Source organism: Phyllostomus discolor, chromosome 14, assembly GCF_004126475.2.
Source record: "Phyllostomus discolor isolate MPI-MPIP mPhyDis1 chromosome 14, mPhyDis1.pri.v3, whole genome shotgun sequence".
Lineage (NCBI taxonomy): Eukaryota > Metazoa > Chordata > Mammalia > Chiroptera > Phyllostomidae > Phyllostomus > Phyllostomus discolor.
Window position 1 is genome coordinate 16,647,257 of NC_040916.2, and position 20,306 is coordinate 16,667,562.

The 20,306-nt window shown below is 45.6% G+C and overlaps 1 pseudogene; it reads right to left on the bottom strand.

Annotated features, from left to right (window-relative positions):
• Positions 1-7,577: 7,577 nt before the first annotated feature.
• LOC114512129 lies at positions 7,578-8,421 on the bottom strand (annotated as a pseudogene).
• Between the last annotated feature and the right edge of the window lie 11,885 nt (positions 8,422-20,306).

Consider the following 20,306-nt stretch of genomic DNA (forward strand, 5'->3'; position numbering starts at 1 on the left):
GGCAGGGAAGAAAACATACTGTTCCCGGCAATCTGATCACCTCGGTGTGAGCTTCTGGGTCACACAGGCTGGGGTGCCCAGGCCCAGAGGCAAGGCCGACTAGGCCAGGCGGGGAAACCCGGTGTGGTGACTGATCCCGGGCAGACTAGAGAGGAACAATTGCTGGCGAATGGGGTCGGAGGGGTGAGAGTGTACATGGCATGTGGCTGCAGGCTGCATATAGGGCTGGGCAACTGGGGGCGCCGGGGCAGAAGGACTGGGGCTAACACTCTGTGAGCTGAGGGGCCAGCTCCTGGGGTGGTCCCAGGCCACTGCCCAGGCCTCACAGTGAGAAGTCTGTGGCAACAAAGGCTGTGGGACAAAAGGGTGTCTGGCCAGAGGCGCTGCAGACTTTATGGGGCTGAAAGCACTTCAGTTCTGAGGGCCAGGGATCAGCCCCAGTGTGTGTGTGGCTAGAGGCACACCGTCAAACGGGCTTACTCACGAAGGGGAACAACGTTAATCGGGCACTCACTATGCCAGGGCTCTGTGCTAGGTTCTTCTCATACATGTGTTCTGAGTTTAGGTCACAGTGAGGAGTTCTCACTGACCTGGAAAATGGGGAATGAATGTTTTTTTTTCCCAGGTTACTGACACCTAGAGTTCCTCAACATCACAGCAGTGCCTTCTGAAATGTTAACTAGGTAGGAGCCCCCTGGGAATTTGGTCACTAGAAACCCACAGAGCTTGTTCCCCTTTAGCTTCCAGCCAGGGCAAGGACATTTAGAGGTGCGAGGACCAAAGTATGTCTTCATGTCTATGCCTCTGAGCTGCCACCCACGGAACTGAGGGACCCTCAGCCCCTCAAATTCACCCTTCCCCCAGGGCTGCTCCTACCTGGGGAGCCACTGCTGAAGTTCTCTTGTGGCCTCTCCTCTAGTGCCACCTGGTGGCTCTGACTGCTAATCCCGGCCGACTAGGTGGCAACCTCTGGTTTACAGGAGCCATGCTGATGTCCCCTAACCCAAGGCCGCTAGCCTTTTGCTCTGCCATTGAGCTCCACGTGATTCTCACTCTTTCCATGTTACCGTAGTCTGTCTGTCCTTTGCCGCTTCATCCTCACTGAGCCACCTCCAGTGTGATTTTGCCAGTAGACCAACTTTTCCATTTGAACCTTTTTCAGTTTTCTAGAGGAGATTCCTTCTCTTGTCTCCTGCAAAGTTTTGGGACACGCTTCTGACAGTTCAGTTGTACTCCGTTTGAGCAGCACAATGTTGTGTCCCACCCTGGTTTGTCCCCTCCTACCAGTACTCAATCAGTGTCCATGCCCAGGGGCTGAGACTGGGAACAGAGCTCTGTCCTGTCACAGGGTGAGTTTTCTGCCCACCTGGGAGCCCTCCCTGAGAACACAGGTAAGCAGAGCCTTTGCCTGGTGTTGATGTCCAAGTGGTGTCTGATTCCGACCCTCGGAGCCTAGCCAAGCATATGGGAAAATCAATCTTACAGGTAACGGGCTCGGAGGCCAAACTTGGGTAAGAAAGGAGTCTGTCCTCAGCGGCAGCCGCACACGCGCCCCGAAGGAGAAATGTCCGTTGCAAAACAGCCAGGGTCAGAACCTGAGAGGCAGGGGCAGGCCGAGGATGCAGAGAGTGAGGCCCAGAGAGAGTAGACAAAGCCTAGGGTCAGGTCTGAGGAGGCCAGATGAGATCCAGGAAGGGATTACAGAGAAGCGTGAGGCACGGTGTGCAGGGCTCTTATCGGGCCTGCTGCGTGGCGCTGTTCTGGTGGGTGAGTTAGAAGTCCTCAGAGCTAGCCTGACTCATGGGGCCAAGCCCGTTCCCCAGAGGTCTGGTTCCTGTTTCTGCAGGGAGGCCTGTTGAGACCTCATGTAAGTAGAACCCTCAATAAGCCACCTGATCATACAGGATGCCCACAGTGGATGGGGAGCACAGGTACTTCTGGGCCCTTTGTCAGACTGATGGAACACGTTGATCAATAGAGCCTTCATTTATATAGGGCCTCATTGCAACACTAACTTGTTTTTAACCACTCATTCATTTTTATTCTACCAGTGTTTTTTGGTGTCCACTAATATGCTGGGTACAATGTTGGCTAATGGAGCTGCAGGATAAAGAAGACACAGTCTTGACTATGGTAGCTTACAGTGTTAGAAAGACAAACGTGTACATAGCTCAACTTTCATATCTTTATCCCCATAATTTTACAATAACCCTGGGAAGTAGGCACTCTGAGCTCTTAGCAAAAGTAGTGACTTACTGAGACCCGCTTTTCTCTGCTACACAACGATGTTTTGGGAACATTAAAGCCAATGATGTCAGTGAAGTGCTTAACATTGTCCCTGGCATATGGTAATAAGCTCCCAGACGTTATTTCTATGATGGTTATGATAAATTTGAAATTCAGAAGGGTAACATAATTGGCCCAGGGTTATCTAGCTAATAATGGAGAAAGTATGGACTCAAAGTGTGGATCTTCTGTTTCAAAATCCAGTCTTTTTCCCTTTACTCTTTACTGCCTACTAGTGAGGCACTGTCTTAGAGATGGACACAACAGGTGGGTAGGTGTCCACCTACCAATAGTAGTTAACTATTTCTAATCACTTTTCTACTGTAAAGTTAATATACAAATGATTTAGGAGGTAAAAAGGCAAATGACTTGGCTCACAGAATATCAGTCATAACTATGATTCCTCCTATGTACTGGAAGTTCAGCTGAATCAGATCACACAGAAGGCTGTTGTGAATTCAGTATACAAGGTTCTCCTCTGATCAGGCTAACTGAGGCAGGTGTCAGTTCCGATGAGGAATACACCAGATCGGTGGGCACAACCCCTAGAGATTATTTTTCAGTAAGTCCCTCTTGAGGTACAGGAATCTCTGTTTATAAGACTCTGATGATAAGCAGGTCTAGAAAGAACTGGATTAGACACCTCTTGCCTCTCAAAGGCTTCTGTTGTTTCATAGCCTTGCTTCTCCAGGGAAGAAGGGTCTATTTAACTCAAACAAGGCTGGGTATGAAAGGCAACTTAGCCATGGAGGACAGGAGTCAGCAAGAACTCAGAGGAGCGATTTGAATTCTAGCCGTGGGAAGAGCCTCACCGACCTGAGCCCTCCAGCGGCAGAGCTGGCCTTGGCCAGCCCACAGCTGCTGACAGAAGACCAGTTCTTGTGATGAAACAAGCAGAGTGGGTGTGTATTTGTTTTCTAAGTTCTCAGTGAGGTCTGGATGGAGCTGATCTAGGTCTCATGAGCAATTCAGCAAGATCACTGTCTTAGGCAACGTGAACCAACACATTGAGAAACAAAATCTCTCCACAGTCTCATTGGCTAATCTTCACCAACACTTTGCTTCAAGGTCTCTTATTCACCTGCACTGCTGTTTCGGGTAAATCTTTTCTCCAAGGGTGAGTCAGCACAAGGATAAGAGCATACAGGTGCTTTGAGCTCAGGCAGGTAAACAGCTGGGTGCCAACCAGGCCACACAGGACCACACCTAGCCCCAGGTCCCAGGCTCCCAGCAAATAGCAGCTGCAGGTGGTATCTCCACCTCTGAGAATGTCTCCAGACTCTACCACCTGACCTTGGCCATAGCCCTTCTCCTCTCTGTGCTGTTGTTCTCTAGATCTCCACCTTGACTTCTCCTTGCCTAGGTCCTCTGTTGTGACAATGACTTTCTGGCATGCTCTCCCTGGACTTAAATCATTCCCCCTTGAGCTCCTCCATTGCCCTCCATGCACTGTACCCTTCTGTGAGATTCCCAGAGCCCCAGCTCCACTGGCCTCTAGGACACAGTGCCCTGGCTAGCATCTGGTTCCTAGGGCTCTTACTTGTCTAGAGCCAAGAGCAAGGGCTGGGCTCCACAGCCTGAGCAGGAACGAGGTGTTTCCACCCAAGGCAGCACAGAAACAAAAAGCCAAGAGAGCAAAAGAGAAAGTGAAAGTTAGTTAGAAATGGGCAAGGAAGGCCCTGGATTTTCAGTTAAACCCAGCAGCCCAAAGTGATTTAGACTGCCTTAAAGGATGAGGCCACAGGTTCTCAGCTCTTGTTGCACGTTAGAATAACCAGAAGAACTTTTAAAGAAAAATGCCACCCCTAGACCCCCTCACAGAGCAATTAAGCCAAAATCTCTGGGGATGATCCTGACGTGTGTGTGTGTGTGTGTGTGTGTGTGTGTGTGTGTGTTGTAAACCTCCCTAGAAGATGATGATGGTTTGGAAACCACTAAGATAAGAGAATCAGACCCTTTTACCCGGTCTTCAGTGTCTCTTGTCTTTCTCGTTTCCAGTGATGTGTGGCCAGGTCCTCTCAAAAGCAGCTGGATGGGGCAGAGAGAGCCAAGGCTGTGGAATCAGACATGAATTCGGATCTTGGCCACACCACTTACTAGTTGTGATCTTGGGCAGGCCTCAATGTTTCCGAGGTATTTTGAGAATTAAATGAGATAGGATACTAAGCAGCCAATGCAGGTTTATATCACATATTAATTCCCTTCCCTGTCACCATATACAGATTTTTCTGGGTGCTGCAAAAATCCTAGAGGAAAAGAGGTTGCCCCACATTCTGTGAGAACAGAGCTCCTACGCCGTCCAAGGTCTGATTCATGCCAATCCTTCCTAGAACCCAGTGTCTCAGGGCCTGAATGCTTAGGTCATCCCTAAACGGCTTAGGCTTCTCCTTGTCTCCCCCTCCTCTCCCCCCACAGGCTGTCCCAGTCCACACGTGTAGGATTTTGACCTGAGCTAACTGTCGCTGGATTCTCCCTCGTCATTTCCGCCTTCAGGGAGAACAACTGTGAGAGACTAGCCTGGAGCCTCACTTAACTCCTGTCACCATTCTTCCCTGGGACCAGGCCCAGGCCCTCACTTCTCAGCCCCAGGTGAGCCTCTAGCCCGTGTTGTCACATCTCTAGTATCAACTTCTGCCTGCGTGGTAGCCACAGGCTGCTGGGCTTTGACTTGCTCCTCCACCTACCCACCTACTCCACCTGGGAGGCAGAAACAGCCATGCGCCCAGCTGCCTTTCCAGGACCAGCCTTGAAACTGGATGGACGTTCCTGTGGCTTCCTCTGTTCACAAGGCGTCAGACCCCTGCTCGGTCCAGCCAGATCTCTCCCCTCCTCCCAGCCCTGGACTCACCGTTCTTCACTCCTGAACCCTAGGCTACCACGGCATTTGTGCATTGTATATACTTGGTGACAAATTAGGACCATTATGCAGTTTAGAGAAAAACGGGGAAATAGTTGCATTGAGGTGGGGCTGTCTGCCTGGAAGAGCTCTATAAAATTAACACGGACACTTGACTTCTTATCGCTTCACATGGAATGACAAGGTGCCTATAATGTGTTATAGGAAATATCTAGGAATATACTATTCTTCTCCAAAATCCAAGTCAACTCTAAGTCCTCAACAATACTTGTGGCTTCGACATTAATCCAAACCACCCAGATATGTGGAACACGTGACTTAAGGCTGTAGTCTCTTTCTGGAATTAGCTCTGCAGTTTTCTCACCAACAACATTCTCTAGAGGCAACAAACTCATATTGAGAGCTTGTGGATAGCTTGGGCTCCTTCTTTCATTTTTCCATACCAACAAATTAACCAGTGTGGGTCAGCTTGGGAAAGCAGTCTAGGGAGGTCTTCTAATGTAAAAACTCTAAGTAAACATGTTTAAAATACAATCTATGGTGGCAGATCAGCTTTTGATATTGCTCAGACTTACACAGCTAAATTAGAATCTGAGGCTGCCTCTAAGGTGATGGTAGGGTGTAGGCCAAGTGCACAAAATTAGTCCTGTCTCATGTGCCCGCTCTGATCTGTGTATGTTGGCTTCCCAGGGAACAATACTCAAGGAAGTTGGGAGGCCAGATCTGGGCTAGTGAAAAAAAAAGTGCAATGATCACTTAGTGATATCTGCCATGGGCAGGACAGTATTGTGTTTTACAGCATGGGTGTTATAGCCAGAGAGATACAAGTTCAAGTTCTGCTTCTGCCACTTATTTGTAGGGTGACCTTGGGCAAGTTTTTTGATCACTTTCAGGCTTTTCTCATCAGTAAAGTGCAGACAGATTATAGCACCTATTCACGGGATTGTTATGAAGATTAGTTGAGATACTTTAGGTCAAGTGCTTAGCAATGTATTTGGCACAGAGCACTCAATAAATATTAGGTATTATTATCATAAATATTATAGGCCCAGCTTGTGCTTAGTATATCTGCCATCCCAGGTTCAGGCTTATACAAGTCCTTGTAGAGACTTGTATTTAAGGTACCTTTTAAAAGCACTTGTAGCAGTTGCTGGAACTTTTTGTTCCTAGGAAATTAGCAAAATGCTTTCAGTTGATGTTGGTATTAAGTCTTATTCTATAGATACATTTTTTCCTGCATAAATATCAAGTGGTATCTCAGGATCACCTGGTAGTACAGACCCTTGTTGCAGGCAAATGCAGGTCTGATCTGACCTTCTAAATGGAAGCTAATTGTTTATAGGACAAAATAAAATTCCTCTTTGCCCTCATCATGGCTTTAAAAGGTTTGCTCCCACCTGACTTCCCAGCCCCGTCTTTTGCACACACTGTTCCTGCCTTGGATGCCTTTCCCTACAGTATTTGTCTGTAGATTACTCTCTGGAGTGCTTTACATAGGATTGGCATTATTTCATACTTGAACATTTGGTAGAACTTCCCAATGAAGCATCTCGAATAGGGTTTTCATTGTTGGAAGATGCTGTTTTTTTTATTTGAGGCTGAATTTCTTTATTGGCTAACACTTGCTTAAGTTTTATATGTATTTTTGAATCAGTTTTGGTAAATTATAGGTTTTATTTTTTTAATGAATCAACTTAGCTACTTATTTTATGACCGCAATACTATCAAAATATTTGGGGGAAAATTTTCAAGAAAAACTGGAAAATTACAAGTGCAATACAAATTTGTGTTTCATTTGGCAAGCTCTTGAAGACTGATTGTTATTTAGGTTTCTCAGTGTAAAATTATGAGTGACTAGGTGTTTACAAGTTCAGAAAAGCTCTAGATTTGAAAAATTGTCAGCCTGGTAAGATTCTGTAGTGTGGCAGATTGCTTATGTTTTTATGTAGATATTTTAATTTATTGTATACAGATAAGGCACAGGGTTTAAAAAGAACAAAAACCTTACTCTCCAGAACATGAGAAGACAGTAAATAGAAGATAGGTACTATTATACAAATAGAATATGTGAACATAAAGACTATGTATGTGACTTTCAACCATATTCCTGTCACACACAGTTTTTAAATAGTCTGATCTCTTACAATGACCAATTACTTATTTGAAACCAAAGAGTTGGTAGAGAACCTTGCCTTTTAAGTATCAGTTTGAAGATATAAACAGTTTTGTTGGTGGGTCTTATGTGTGTGGGAATGAGAGAACTGTTTTCAGTGTATACCTATCATGTTTCCGGGGATGTGATTTAACAGTGAGGCTTTTATGTCACAAAGCAAGTTGAAGCACTAGTTATTTTAGAAATACCACTGAAACTAGCATGACATTTATTAACTGTATTCAAGGAACATAGTAAACTAGTTGGCAGCATCCCCCTGTCTCACACAAACTCCCAGTCTGCAGAGCCAGACAGCGCAGGACTTGGGGCGCCACACCCCGAGTGCAGTACCAGCTGCAGCGGGAGTGTCAGTGAAAGGGCCACCGCCACGAATTTGGCCGACCCCTGACCCGCGCACAACACCAGAACAAACACGCAGAATGCCCCATTCCTTCCTTTCTCTTCTGTTGTTTCGGTCCCCAAGTGCATCTGGTGCAGAGCTGCATTAGGACAGCATTTAAAGCCGTCCATTTCATGTCTCAACTCTGTTACCTATTCCAGTGAAGACACGTGAGGATAATGGTCTTTTAACACATCTGGCTGTTTAGACGTCTTGTCTTGAAGACACGGAGACCATCCAAATGGTGTTAGAAACGTCAGCACTTTCAGTGCAGACTCATTTCGTCAAAGTGCCATCTTGTTTTACACTTTGCAAGCATGGTGTAGTGGACACACTATATTTAATTAACAATTCCCCTCAGTTTTGGTATTAGGGGTTTTAATATCATTGGTTGGATCTTTTGTTCCGTCATCTTCCTCTTCTTCACAATCTTGAAATACCACATTTCTATGATGTTTATTTTCCGTTTTCGGTTTTCCTGACTCTTCAATATTGACTCCTTGGATTTGTACCTTGGTTGCACAAGCCTCCTCAAAATTGTCTCCAAATTAACTTTTTCTTGACTCTTCATTGTTAGAGTATTTATAATTGCATGCCTCATCTCTTCGGTAGGCTGAGCCCCTGCCAGAGTGGCCTATCAACGATCAAGCAAACATTTTCAACAGGACTCGTGAGTGGTTCAGTGTATACAAGGCATACCCAATATTTAACAATTCTTTTTGGCATGTAGAATATATATATTTTTAAATCTTCACCTGAGGATATGCTTATTCGATTCTAGAGACAGAGGAAAGGAAAAAGGGAGGGGAGGGAGGGATGTAGGGGTGGGGAAGAGAGAGAGGGGCGGGGAGAGAGAGAGGGAAACATTGTTTGATTGCCTCTTGTATGTGCTTCAACTCGAGATCAGACCCACAACCTAGGTTGTGTGCCCTGACCAGGAATCAAACCAGCAACCTTTGGGTGCATGGGATGACACTCCAACCAGCTGAGCTACCCAGCCAGGGCCATAGTATTTTTAATCTGGTCACTAAGTGTGCCCAGTATCACTTCCATGGGGTGTGCCTCATTATTCAAGTGTAGGGGTCCAGAAATGTATTTCTTTACTTTTTTAGTAAATAACCTTCGCTCATCTTCTGCAATGGTCGTCCAAGAGGACCCAGCTGGTTTTTAGTGTGTCCTGCAGGTTCAGGCTGGGTGACTGCCGAGCTAGGAGGCCTTCTCGGCATTCTTCCTTTGCCAGCCTTCTGCTCTCTCAGATGAGCTTTGCTCTCCCCTGCGACTGCTTTGGACTGAGTCGATCTGTTATCTATAGTTGCTTTTGCCATAGTATGTCTGCGCTGGTCAATGGCCTTCGACTTTTCTGTCAGTTTGGTTTTAGGAGGTGAAGCAGGCCTGACTATAGTTTCAGACGTGATGCTTCTGGAAAGTATCTTATTTCTTTTTAGTTCCTGAGAAGAACCAGTTTTGACACTAGAAAGAACTATATTTAATGGTAGTAATTCTTTCTCATGAGACCTTTTCCGAATTGTAACGTTGGAAGTGGTTTTACCGATGCCTTGTTCCCAGAGTCCTGGGCATTACTGCAATGACTTCTAATAGGAGGGCACAACAGTTGTCTGTTCTGAGGTGTAGTGTTCACAGATGTAGTGATAGTCTTATGTGAGACTCTATCATTTTTTATGGGTATACTGCTAGTGTTTATAGGCCGAGGCCTTCTGGCATTAGAGGTGGTAGCTGGAAGTTTCCTTGTTGTTGCTGAAGTCTTGTCTTTGACTTGGCTGTGATAACATTCAAGCATAGGTGTCCGGAGCATGTTAGCATCTTGCTGTGGGTTTTCCTGCAATCAGTTGCTTGTTATTATTGTTTCTATTGTGAAAATGCTTGACTAACTGTCATATGTTGGCTTTGAGGCTCCTCTTTAAGTCTTTAATGAATAGCAACTGTAGAGTTTGATTATTATTCCCCAAATTATATGTATCAATTGCAATAGTTGAATTGGTAAATTTATTAGAAGGTTTTGGAGGAATACAATTTTTTTCATTGTTATATTATTTTTGTTCCTGTGGGTCTACTGACATTTTCTTTATCAGCTGTTTTTGTCCTAAATTCCAGAGCTTCCATCTCTTCTTGGGTCTGATTTTCAGATCACCACTCTCTGGTCTCTAGTGCTCTGAACAAAACCGGCCCCTCTGACTTGTGGGGAGCTGCAGGTCCCATGGCACAGTTGGGGGGCTCATTACAGTGTCCGGTAGGGGATGCGTCTCCGATGCGACTGCTTCCCATTCCCTCAAGCTGAGGCCTCAGCACCTCAGGTTGCTTATTTATCTGTTTCCTCCACCTTTAATAGAAATCGAATTTTAACTGGGCAATTGGCTGTTTAGCTAAAGACTTGTCTTTCCCTTAAAGGAATTCATTGGGTATGCACTCTCCCAGTACCTGGAGAGAGTGAGAGGTGGGTCTGTTCCTTTGGATCCAGAAAGGGAACCCTGTGTTGAAGATGGAGGAGCCATCCACTGACCCTGCACAACCAACTTCTGGACCACAAGAAATGGAAAAGAAATGAACTCTATCTTGTTTGAGCTATTGTAATGTAGAAACCCATTTCATTGCCTTGAACCTGAACCCCAGTTAATGTACCTAACAATGGGTGACTTGCAGGTACTGGGTTAGGGTCCCACAATGCACTGTTCTCCAAGAGTCTTGTATCCATTAGGATTTAGTTCTAACCCACTGCGATAAGCCAATGTGCAGGTATATCTGGTTGAAATACCTTGTTGACTACGCACAATTTAGTCTACTTTCTCCCTCTTAAAATGGAAGGTACATTTTTATTTTTCAATTATTGTAATAGCTACACAATGAAGGTCTTTTTTCTGAAATGGTAAAGCAGTGTATTTTTGGTTTAGGAAATACTTAGTTCCTCATTTTCTATGGCTTCCCCATCCTTTTAGACACTGGCATACCATTCCTTAAGAGGGAAGTTCAGATATAGTCTAGAACAATGTGTCTCAAACTTTTTTTGGTTAAGGGTTGTCTTTAAATTTTTTCTAATCCATCATTTTGTAAAATGCAACCAAAGTATGAGTTACTAGACAAAGTCAAATTAAGAACAAAGACAAACGTAAAAGGCACAATGCTTTTATTAAATTCAACAACATAAAATTTCTCTGTCAAATTGCTATAACAGTTCCTAAACACTTACCATCAATTCCTGCACTTAATTGTCACAAACTAGTGAACTAACAGATCAGAGGCAGGCACCCATGCTGAGTAGCAATGCCTAGAACTCTGTTTCCAGGCTCTCAGTTTCAGATTGAATTCAGCTGATCCATGGAGAAGAATCCTTTTGCAAGCCAGAATTTGTGGAGAAATAAGGGGTTTTTTAAGTTTCCAAAGTTTCCCTTCACAGCAGGAGCCATGGAAATACCTTAAAAGAACACAGCAATCATCCAACGGTCCTTAGAACTACAGCGCTGAGGCAAGCAGCATTGCTTCATTGATTTTGTTGTTGGAATACTAATCTCTGCCTTATATGTGTGACTGCTGCTGTGGCTGGGCAGATGGATTTCAAAATTCTAAAAACTTAGCAAATATTAGACTCAAGTACAACAAGGGCAGCAAGAGCTCTTCTAATGAAGGGCTGAGAGAAAATGAAGGTGAGGGCTTTGTAGTCAGACTGGCCTGGGTCCACCCTGGCTCAGTCATGTACTTGTTCTGTGGCATTGAGAACATCCTTTTTCTTATGAGTGAAACAGAGACACCAACATCTGCCTTGCAGCATGCTGTGAGGATTAGCAAGTATGTATGGCGGTCACCTTGACCCTATGTATGTGCCCAGTGCATAGAAAATACTCAAGAAATGAAAGCTGTTCCTGTATTGATTTGGGATTTGCAAGCCTCTAAGAACCTATCATGCTTCTTCTGTCGTATTTTCTTTTAAGGGAGGCTTGGAAGCTTCTAATTGTACCTATCTCAGGAAGTAAAAGGTTGACTGATGTTAAACCCTTCATGTGCCTGAGGCTGTGATTTTCCAACTTCGGTATTCAGTTTTAATACTTGTCAGCATTTTTTGACAATGGACTCACAGTGCCTGTGAAAGTCTGCTTCTATTTATTTGTTTTGATTAGTTTTATTTTACTAAGGAGAATCTCTTATGCAAGGAAGAAGGTGTCTCATGTCACAGGAATCATTCATTCATTCATTCATTCATTGACAGTGCCTTCTTGAGGCCTATTCTAGCCCTTTTTCCAAACCCATGTTCACTCTTCCCAAGTCTGCTACTGCAGGAACCCTGGCCCACAGCAGCCCTTCTCACGGGTACCCCCTCACAACCTACACTTGGATTCTAAAACTTTGGGTCACTGAACCCACTTGAACAGAATCTGATTTGCCAGAAATCAAGGTGTATCCTCCAGCCCAGTGCTCCTCAGGGCATTTTTGGTAGATTCCCTGAGTGTTTGCAGGCCCACACAGATGCTAGCCTAACGGTGGCTTTTTAGGCAAATAAGTTTCATAAGCTTGAGCGGTAGGCACATCACTCAAGCTACTGTCATTAGAATGGCTGTAGGTGTTACTAGCCAAAGGACAGGAAAATATGTCCTGAATTTCACAAAATCTCCACTGAGTTAGAGTCCAGTGACTCAGCCACTCCGTTGTCTGATAATCTCCTTGTGAGATTTAAATTCCATGGCACAAGATCTGAGGCTATCACACCATGGTTCACTGGTGTTCTGCAGTGTCACCAGAGAAAGGAGGAGGGGTGGCAGTCTCCACTAGCGTCAGTACACAGTGGAGGGTCCAGCCCCTGGGACAGAACAATCCAAGTTCCCATAACTAGGAGGCTCCCACAGTCTTCACCTGTTCAACGGTCAGCTAATAACGAAAGTGGCAAAAGAAAACTGGGTTCAACTTCAAGGTTGACCAAGTAGAAAGAAACAAGCACATACAATAAAAAAATATTCTAAGATAACTGGTGAGTTTACAGGAATAAGCAGCAGTTTAGAAACATTATATCAAGGTCAGGCCTCTCCCTGGGTTACGTGGAAATCTACTTTTCTAGCCAGATAAGCTTAGGCTTACGTCAACATTTTCTCTTCTCCACCGATGAGGCAAGAAATGTGGTCAGACACAGCACACCTGGAGAACATAACTTTCCATATCTTATTGTAGTCCTTATTGGAGATTAGATATCAGAGGAGGTCAGCTACTTTGTTTTTGAGTCAAGAATTTGTCTAAGCTAGTTTGCCCAAGGTTATTACCAACGATGAACCAATGAATATTTGGTAAGTAACTACTTAACCTACCAGTTCTGAAAAGACCTCTCATGCACTTGCTCTGGCCTGGTTGCTGGGGTATTTGGGGTTGAGAGGGGCTCTGAGGTTTTGGCCATCTTCAGGAGAGACAGCCCACTCTAATTAGTGACAGCTCCAGGAGGGAAGGAAAGCAACCTCTGCATGTCTTTGCCAATCTTGTACTGACCTTACATTCCTCACAGTATTGTCCGTAGGAGCTCTCTTCCTTCACCCCACCCCAATTCACTGTTCCTAAACTTGGGGACTTCCTTCATGCCTGGCTTCTTTGGCCTCTTCACCCCATTCAAATCTATGTTATCAACAAGGCCTTTCTGAAACCTTTCTCTCCCTTTCCGTTCTTCCAGCCTTAGCCTTGGTCCAGGTCAGCTTTTTAGACTTTCAAAGCTGTTATTGTTTAGAGGAAAAAAGTATATAGTCCAGGAGATGCCAACTGGGTGCCCAGAAATAATCCAAGTTAGCAGATCCTTGAGAATTTTACCATTTTAAGCTATAGTCCTCCCTCAGCCCCATAGGTCTACAAATTCATGACCCCCACTTAGGTCCAGAGGGAAGTGATTTATATGAATCAAAATCATAGGAGACTGATGTATAAAGAATTGCAGTAAAACAAAAATGCACTTGCCTTCAAGTTCTCTGATCTGCATATGTGTCCCTGATGAGAATCTCCATGCAAGTCAGGAACGGATCAGAACGGGGTTTGGTGAACACGAAGCCAAGGCAGAGAACCAGCTGTGTGGCCTACAGGGAGCGGAGTCCTGAGGTCCCATCTCCACATTGGAAGGTCTCATCACCTTCCCCTGAGCAGTTCCGGTGAAGTGCTGTCCATGCTCCGCTCTGCTGGCTGTCATGCTAGCAGTGTGCTTTTGCCAAGGAGCTCTTTAAAGGCATGGGTATTGCTTTGGCTGCTGTTGAGTTGCTACATTCAGTTTGGCCTGAACAACCTGCCTTTTAATATTGAGTGTTGACTTGATTAACTCTAGCCTCACAATTTGGGGGCTCCCCGCTTTCATGCCTGCCTAGCCCATCCCCTGCTTAGCTGGCTTTACCACCTCCAAATTCCATTTTTTTTTAGAAAAAAAATTTTTATTGTTGTTCAAGTAGAGTTGTCTCCATTTTCCCACCACCACCTAGATTTCTAATTAATTCATTTGCCTAAAAAGACCTTGAGTCATCTAACAACACCTCTCATTTGATTGGCCGTTAGTTGACAAAGAAAGCCCTTCCACAGAGAGTGTCTCAAGGAGTCCTCACTGGTGGGTAGCAGTAAAGGTGCGTTCCCACCCCGTTCCACAGCCTTGGGAACCAAAACACAGAGAGAAACTTAGGTCCCTGCAGCTCACGTGCCCCAGCACCAGGCCTGGGACCATGTTTCCTTTGCTACACTCTCTCCCTTATTCTTTTCCCACCAAAGATGCTGATAAAAGTTTGCAGTCCCTGCTCAAGGGACTGAAATTCCTAATGACGGATTTTCAGGCCCCCACCCTGTGTCTGACTTCCTGTCCCTATCCCCCAGATTTTTCATTATGCTCAGTCATGTGAACCCTGTTCCCATTTTGACTTGCCCCCGCATTTCAGCCCCTGCTTTGGCAGCAGCTGAGCAGAGAACAAACAAGTTCAGAATGTGCTTCTGGGTCCTATTTGAGCTACACGGGGTATCAGTTTGGCAGGTCACCTTCTGCTGGCACTGAGCTCAGGACCCTGAGGTGGCAAGGGACAGGGAAGGGACAAGTGGCTGGGAACTGAAGATTTTCAATGCATGTTTGATTCTCATTTCCATTCAGGGCTTCTCATTAGGCCACCGAGGCAGTGCTGACCTGTTCCTCGTTTTGAGTTGGCAGGGCCCTCAGCCCCATTAGTGGTAATATGCACCAGCGGGGCTCCGGGGAGAGGAAGAAGGCTGAAAGGACTGGAGTTTCTGGTCCAATTTTTTAGAGAAAAGAAGAGAATGAAAGGCCCGTAAAACTTAGAAACACTCTCTTCCTTGGCTCATTCACATGGAAATGCAAGTCTGATGGTTATGGACTAGGAGGTGATGACCCCAGGAGCAGGGGTCAGGGTGACCTTCCAGTCCTCTGCTCTAAGCCCCTGTGTCAGTAGGCCTCACTTCCGGAGCTGCCAGTGCCAAAGAAGAGGCACAAGTGTCCCAATTGCTAAACTCGTTGCACTCGAGACCCCAAACAGCCCTTTCTGGTGCACGTACTCCCAAGTGTTGGGTGCTGGGAAAAGTCATCAAGCACAAGAAGCCCCTTTGATTGCTGTATTCATGAATGCGGAGCAGAAAAAGGACAACAGTAATGACATTGGCAGCAGCTGGCAAAGGTTCCTTGGAGGGCTGCGTATGCTGGGTGGGTATGAGGCTCGGGCTTGGTGGGTGTCCAAGTAAATGCAGGGAATGGAAGCTGTGGATCCTGTTTATTGGGACTTAAAGAAACGGCTACTGAAACCAGATCAGTGTTTTGCAACCTGAGCTCTTGATGACAGATGTAGCCAGCAGTACCCCCTCTATTATTAACCAGTCTGCTTGTCACGTAACCTGTAAACACGCCTGCCCTGAGCACAGCAGTGCGGACAAAACATGGGGAAATGCTAGCCCTGGCTTCAGGGGCACAACCTTCCCCCACATTCAGTGGGTTCTCAGCCCACCCTACGACCACTTAGGGAGGCAGGCAGGGTAGGGTTAATCCTCCCATCTAGGAAATTGGGTCACTGAGTATAAATGATTTGGCAATAATTAGCAGAGTTAAGACTCACACCCAGGACTTCTGATCAACTCTAGTACTTCTTCCAGGAATTCACTTTCCAGAAAGAGTTCAAGTCCACCATGTAATTAGGATTGGGAAAGGGCATCGGCTTTGGGACTGGAAATAACTCTCGGTTTGAAGATGGGTTTCGTAACACAGGCTCCCAGAAGACCCACCAATTGCCAGGCTTTCTTTAAGAGATGTGAGCTGAGGATCTCGTCCTAATATCAATACGGGCAAACAGATATGTTGTGCCCTTTAGTTTACCAGGCTGACTTCCCACACATGGTTCATTTTCTGCTTTCCATCTGGCCTCCAGACTTCAAGTTCCCTTTGCTCCTCTTTCCACGACTGCATATGCTCTTTCTTTTCTTTCTTTGGGTTTATTGTCTTTCTTGCTGCCTTCTCTTCTGTTTATTGTTGGGGACCAGAAAATATGTGTCCGTCAGAGGAAAGGAAATAAAGCAATTCAATGAAGCCACATATATTTGAATGTCCTACAAGCTCCGGGACTCCTCACAACACCATGTATGACGTATCTGGAGTGCACTTACCCATCAGATCAGCTGGCTGTAGAGCTGCCCCGGACTGTGTGTGACTTCAGTCTCCTAGGGTCCTGCCTAGGGGATGGCGGGGTTTAGAATATGGGGATTAATTCATTTTGTAAATGTGGACCCCGAGAAGAAAGATTGATTTGATGTGAATCCTGAGAAGGAATTCATCTGCTGAAATGGGCTCTCCATGGTTAATCAAGGCCCCACATTTTATAATAGTAAGAATCTAGGGACATTTGCTGCCAGGCTTGCCTCACGTACTCTGTGTGCAGGGAAGAGCCTGTGACGGAGCTCCGCTGTCTGCACCGGACCCTGCCTGTTTACTCTGTCTGAGTCAACCACGGCCGGGAAGCCTGTTCTGTCTTTCAGCCAGTGGGCTAACACCTGTCCCATCCGATCTGAACTGCACAGCTGTATCCTCGTGTGCATCTATACCAGCCAGTCAGAACTGCTTGATTCGGGCCAGTCAAAACTGTATGAATTTGGAAACCTCATTTGAATAAAATGGACCATTTGGAAACCTGGGTGGGGACTTTTTCTATATAAGGCAGCCTCCCCTTTGTCTCAGGGGAGCTGACTTTCGTTTTCTACTGGAGGCCGCCATTCCCCTAGTTTGCAGACTGGTTTACACAAGTGAGAAATGATTTCCCCAAAGTTATGTGGCTGGTCGATGGCAAAACAGAGGAATATTTCTACTTGTATTATTCCCTTTCTTTCCCTATAATTTGAAAGATTGAAGGATTGAGAGGAATATTAAGCTTCTTTTTAGATGGGAAAACAAATTATAAAAGTCCCCATTGCCAGAACAAAAATAAATGAAATCAAGACTGTTCCTATTAAAGGTTTTCATGGGGAGAAGCATGAATCGATTATTTTTTTAATTTAACTTTTTAAAGATATGTTTGGTGTCTTTTTGAAATAACATTTTTCTTATTATAAAATTTAATATTTATTGTAGAATATTTGGGAAATACAAATAAGCCAAAATTGTGAAAGTTTAAACTTTATGGTCTCATCCCTTCAAGACATCCGTAAGAACGGGATCTCTTCCGGGGCTTGCTGCTGTGCAGGGGTGAGGGAGTAGGCGACGCGGCGTCGTGTGGGGGCCTGGTGCGAGAAGACCAACAGCTCACCCCACGCACGATCAGTGCCATCCCATTCCCTGGTCTCCCCAAGGTGCCCTTCTTGCGTTTATTGTTCCCTTCGATGTTCACCTTCACTAGAGAATATAAATTGTAGAGACGTCAGGAATTGCATGTGCTGTGTGGGTTCCATGCCCCACACCTGCCACCCTACCCCGGGTCCTCAGGGCTGGCCCCAGGGTGGCGTCACTAAACAGAGAGAGGAGGCTGAGGAGCCAAGGCCAAGAAGACCTGAGCAGGGCACCTGCGCAGCTGGTGGGGGCTGGCCTGGGACGAGTCAGCAGAGGCGCATTCCCTCTGCCGCCTGAGACTAGATTAGCACTCTTGGTCGCTGTGCCATTCACCAGTTGTCAAAATCAAGATCATAACAACTTCCTCAAGTGACACACACTATAGCCCAAGTATCACAAAAATCCCTTTATCATCCCAATCGAAATGAATACATTTCAGAGAAATGGCCATGGTATAGTAGCTTCTTCTGGCGATGCTGGAGCAACTTGGGTTTTCTACAACTACCTTTTTGCTCCATAAAGCACCTTGCTAAATGACTGATTTAGATGCCTGATTTTGGCTGCTGGTGAGAACTACCAAGGCATCAGCCAGCCCCTCTATCTCTTCTGCCATCAGGTCTGGAGTGTGGACTTCCTTCACTTGGCCCCTCTGATACAGGGTCTGCGTTCTGTGCCCAGCACAGGGCCTGCCCCAGGGAAGGGGCCTCTTTCCAGAGCACTCTTTCCTGCAGTCCCTGAAGTCTGTTCTGAGATAAAAGCAAGGCTTGTGCTCCACCCCCTGTGCCGAGCATCTGCTTATCACCAGGCAAGGCAAATATCATTGGAATGTTTCAAAGCGCTGCTGTTAAACAAATTCCAATGCATCCAGATCACCTGGGTAAGCCTTGTGAGTGGCCAGCAGTGCTGGCATTGACAAGCACTTGAAAGAGGTCAGCAGCTCCAGTGGGGATGAATGTCAGCTTGTCCTTTCACACTGCACCCAGCAAGCTGACCTGGAAGAATGCACGCATCACAAGGGCTGGGGTTTTTGCTTGTTTTTTCCTCTCATCTGTCTCCTAATCCACCTGGACTGCCACCAGAACAGTACCCAAGAGAGTGCCAGGGACATAGTTGGTACTCAAGAAATAATTTTTTTAATTGAGTTAAAGTTGAACAATCTGTTCTTGAACTTCATTATAAATGGGACCATTTGGTAGGTACTCTTTCTATAGCTGCCAGATTTTTAAACTTTATAAGTTTTATGGATTTATTCATGTCATTCCATGCATTGTTTGTTCCTTTTGATTATTGTATAATATTCCATGCATGAATATTTCACAATTTGTTGATCCATTCTCTTGTTGATATTTGTTTTTTTCCCCCAGTTTGGGGCTACTATGGATAAAGCTGCCCAAAACATTCTTGCGCAAGTCTTTCTGTGGGCATGTGTTTTTGTTTCTCTCAGGTGAATGCTTCAGAGTGAAATTGCAAGATCACAGGGCAGGGTTAACTTTATAAGATTCTGCCAAACTAGCAACACACATTTATCAGGCCCTTTGAAACATATCCAGATAAGTTGTTCTTTCAGTTTGAAATATCCTTTCCCTGTCTTTGTCAATTACAGTAAAATTAATTTTTCAGAATTTTGCCACCTCCTACATAAAGACTTCCCTGATTGTCACAATATATATTAGCAATTTTAATGTTTAACAGATATACATTGTATATCTGCCAGGTTCCTTGTATTTTATTATTTTCTGAGGCTTATAGAGATGGAAACCAGTGCTTGCCCCCAGGAAGCTCACTGTCTATCAGAGAAGACAGTGATGGTGCAGGAAAGTGAGGTGTGCACAGGAGGCTAAGGAGATGCAGATACATAATTCAGTCTGAGAGGTTTTTTTAGGACCTGAAACCTCAGTTGAATCTAATAGTGGGGGTGGAACAAGAAGAGGGCATTCTAGGCAAAGAGAACTGCAGATACAAGGAGAGGTAAAGAAGCGTGCTTCATCTGGGGACAAGTGGGTCCCCGAGGCTGGACCACTGGGCGTGGGTGAGGAGAGGTACCAGGGAGACAAAGCAGGGTGGGGAACAGCCACGACCCAGCCCATAGAAGGCCTTGAATCGAGCCTTATTAAGGCATCTGGACTCTACCTTTGAAACAATGGAGAATCACTGAATGATCTTAAGCAGAGGGGGCAACATGATCAGAATCAACTGCTCCCCCCCTTGCCCACTTTCCCACAGCAGTTGGTTGGACCTCATTAACGCCACTTCTTCCAGTGTGCCTCTTGCTGCTGTGGTTCACACAGGTGCCTCCTCCCCTCCTGGCCCTTGAGGTAAGCCTTGTGACTGTCCGTGGGTCTCTAGGACCCCACGGTGCCTGCCTGCAGGCATGTACACAGTACGCACAAAATGCTTGGTGGGTGTTTGATACAGAGGACTGAACCACGATGTTCTAGAGACTATCGTCCCCCTCAGGGCCACTAGACTGGGGTTTCAGGATGATGCTATTTTCATTGGGGCAGGGGTCCCACTGAAATGCATCCAAGAGAAAAGCTCCCAACCTAGAATCAAAGAAGGGAAAACAACACACACAGCTACGAGCCCTCATGACTTTATCAGCCTCCCACCCAGAATCCCACTGAGGTATTTTGGGGGCTGTTTTGCAACAAAAACCTGGGGTTTTTTTTCTAGATGGAATTTCCATCTAGTGAACAGATGGCATTGTTTTCATATGAGGAGCAAAAGAATTTCATGTACTCAAACACTGAAGGCTTGAGAGAACACAGAGCAGGGTAGCGATTAGAGTGGGGAAAGGGCACTCCACGTCAACAGAGAGCTAGGCTCTGTACAAAGCAAGAATCCAGCCGGC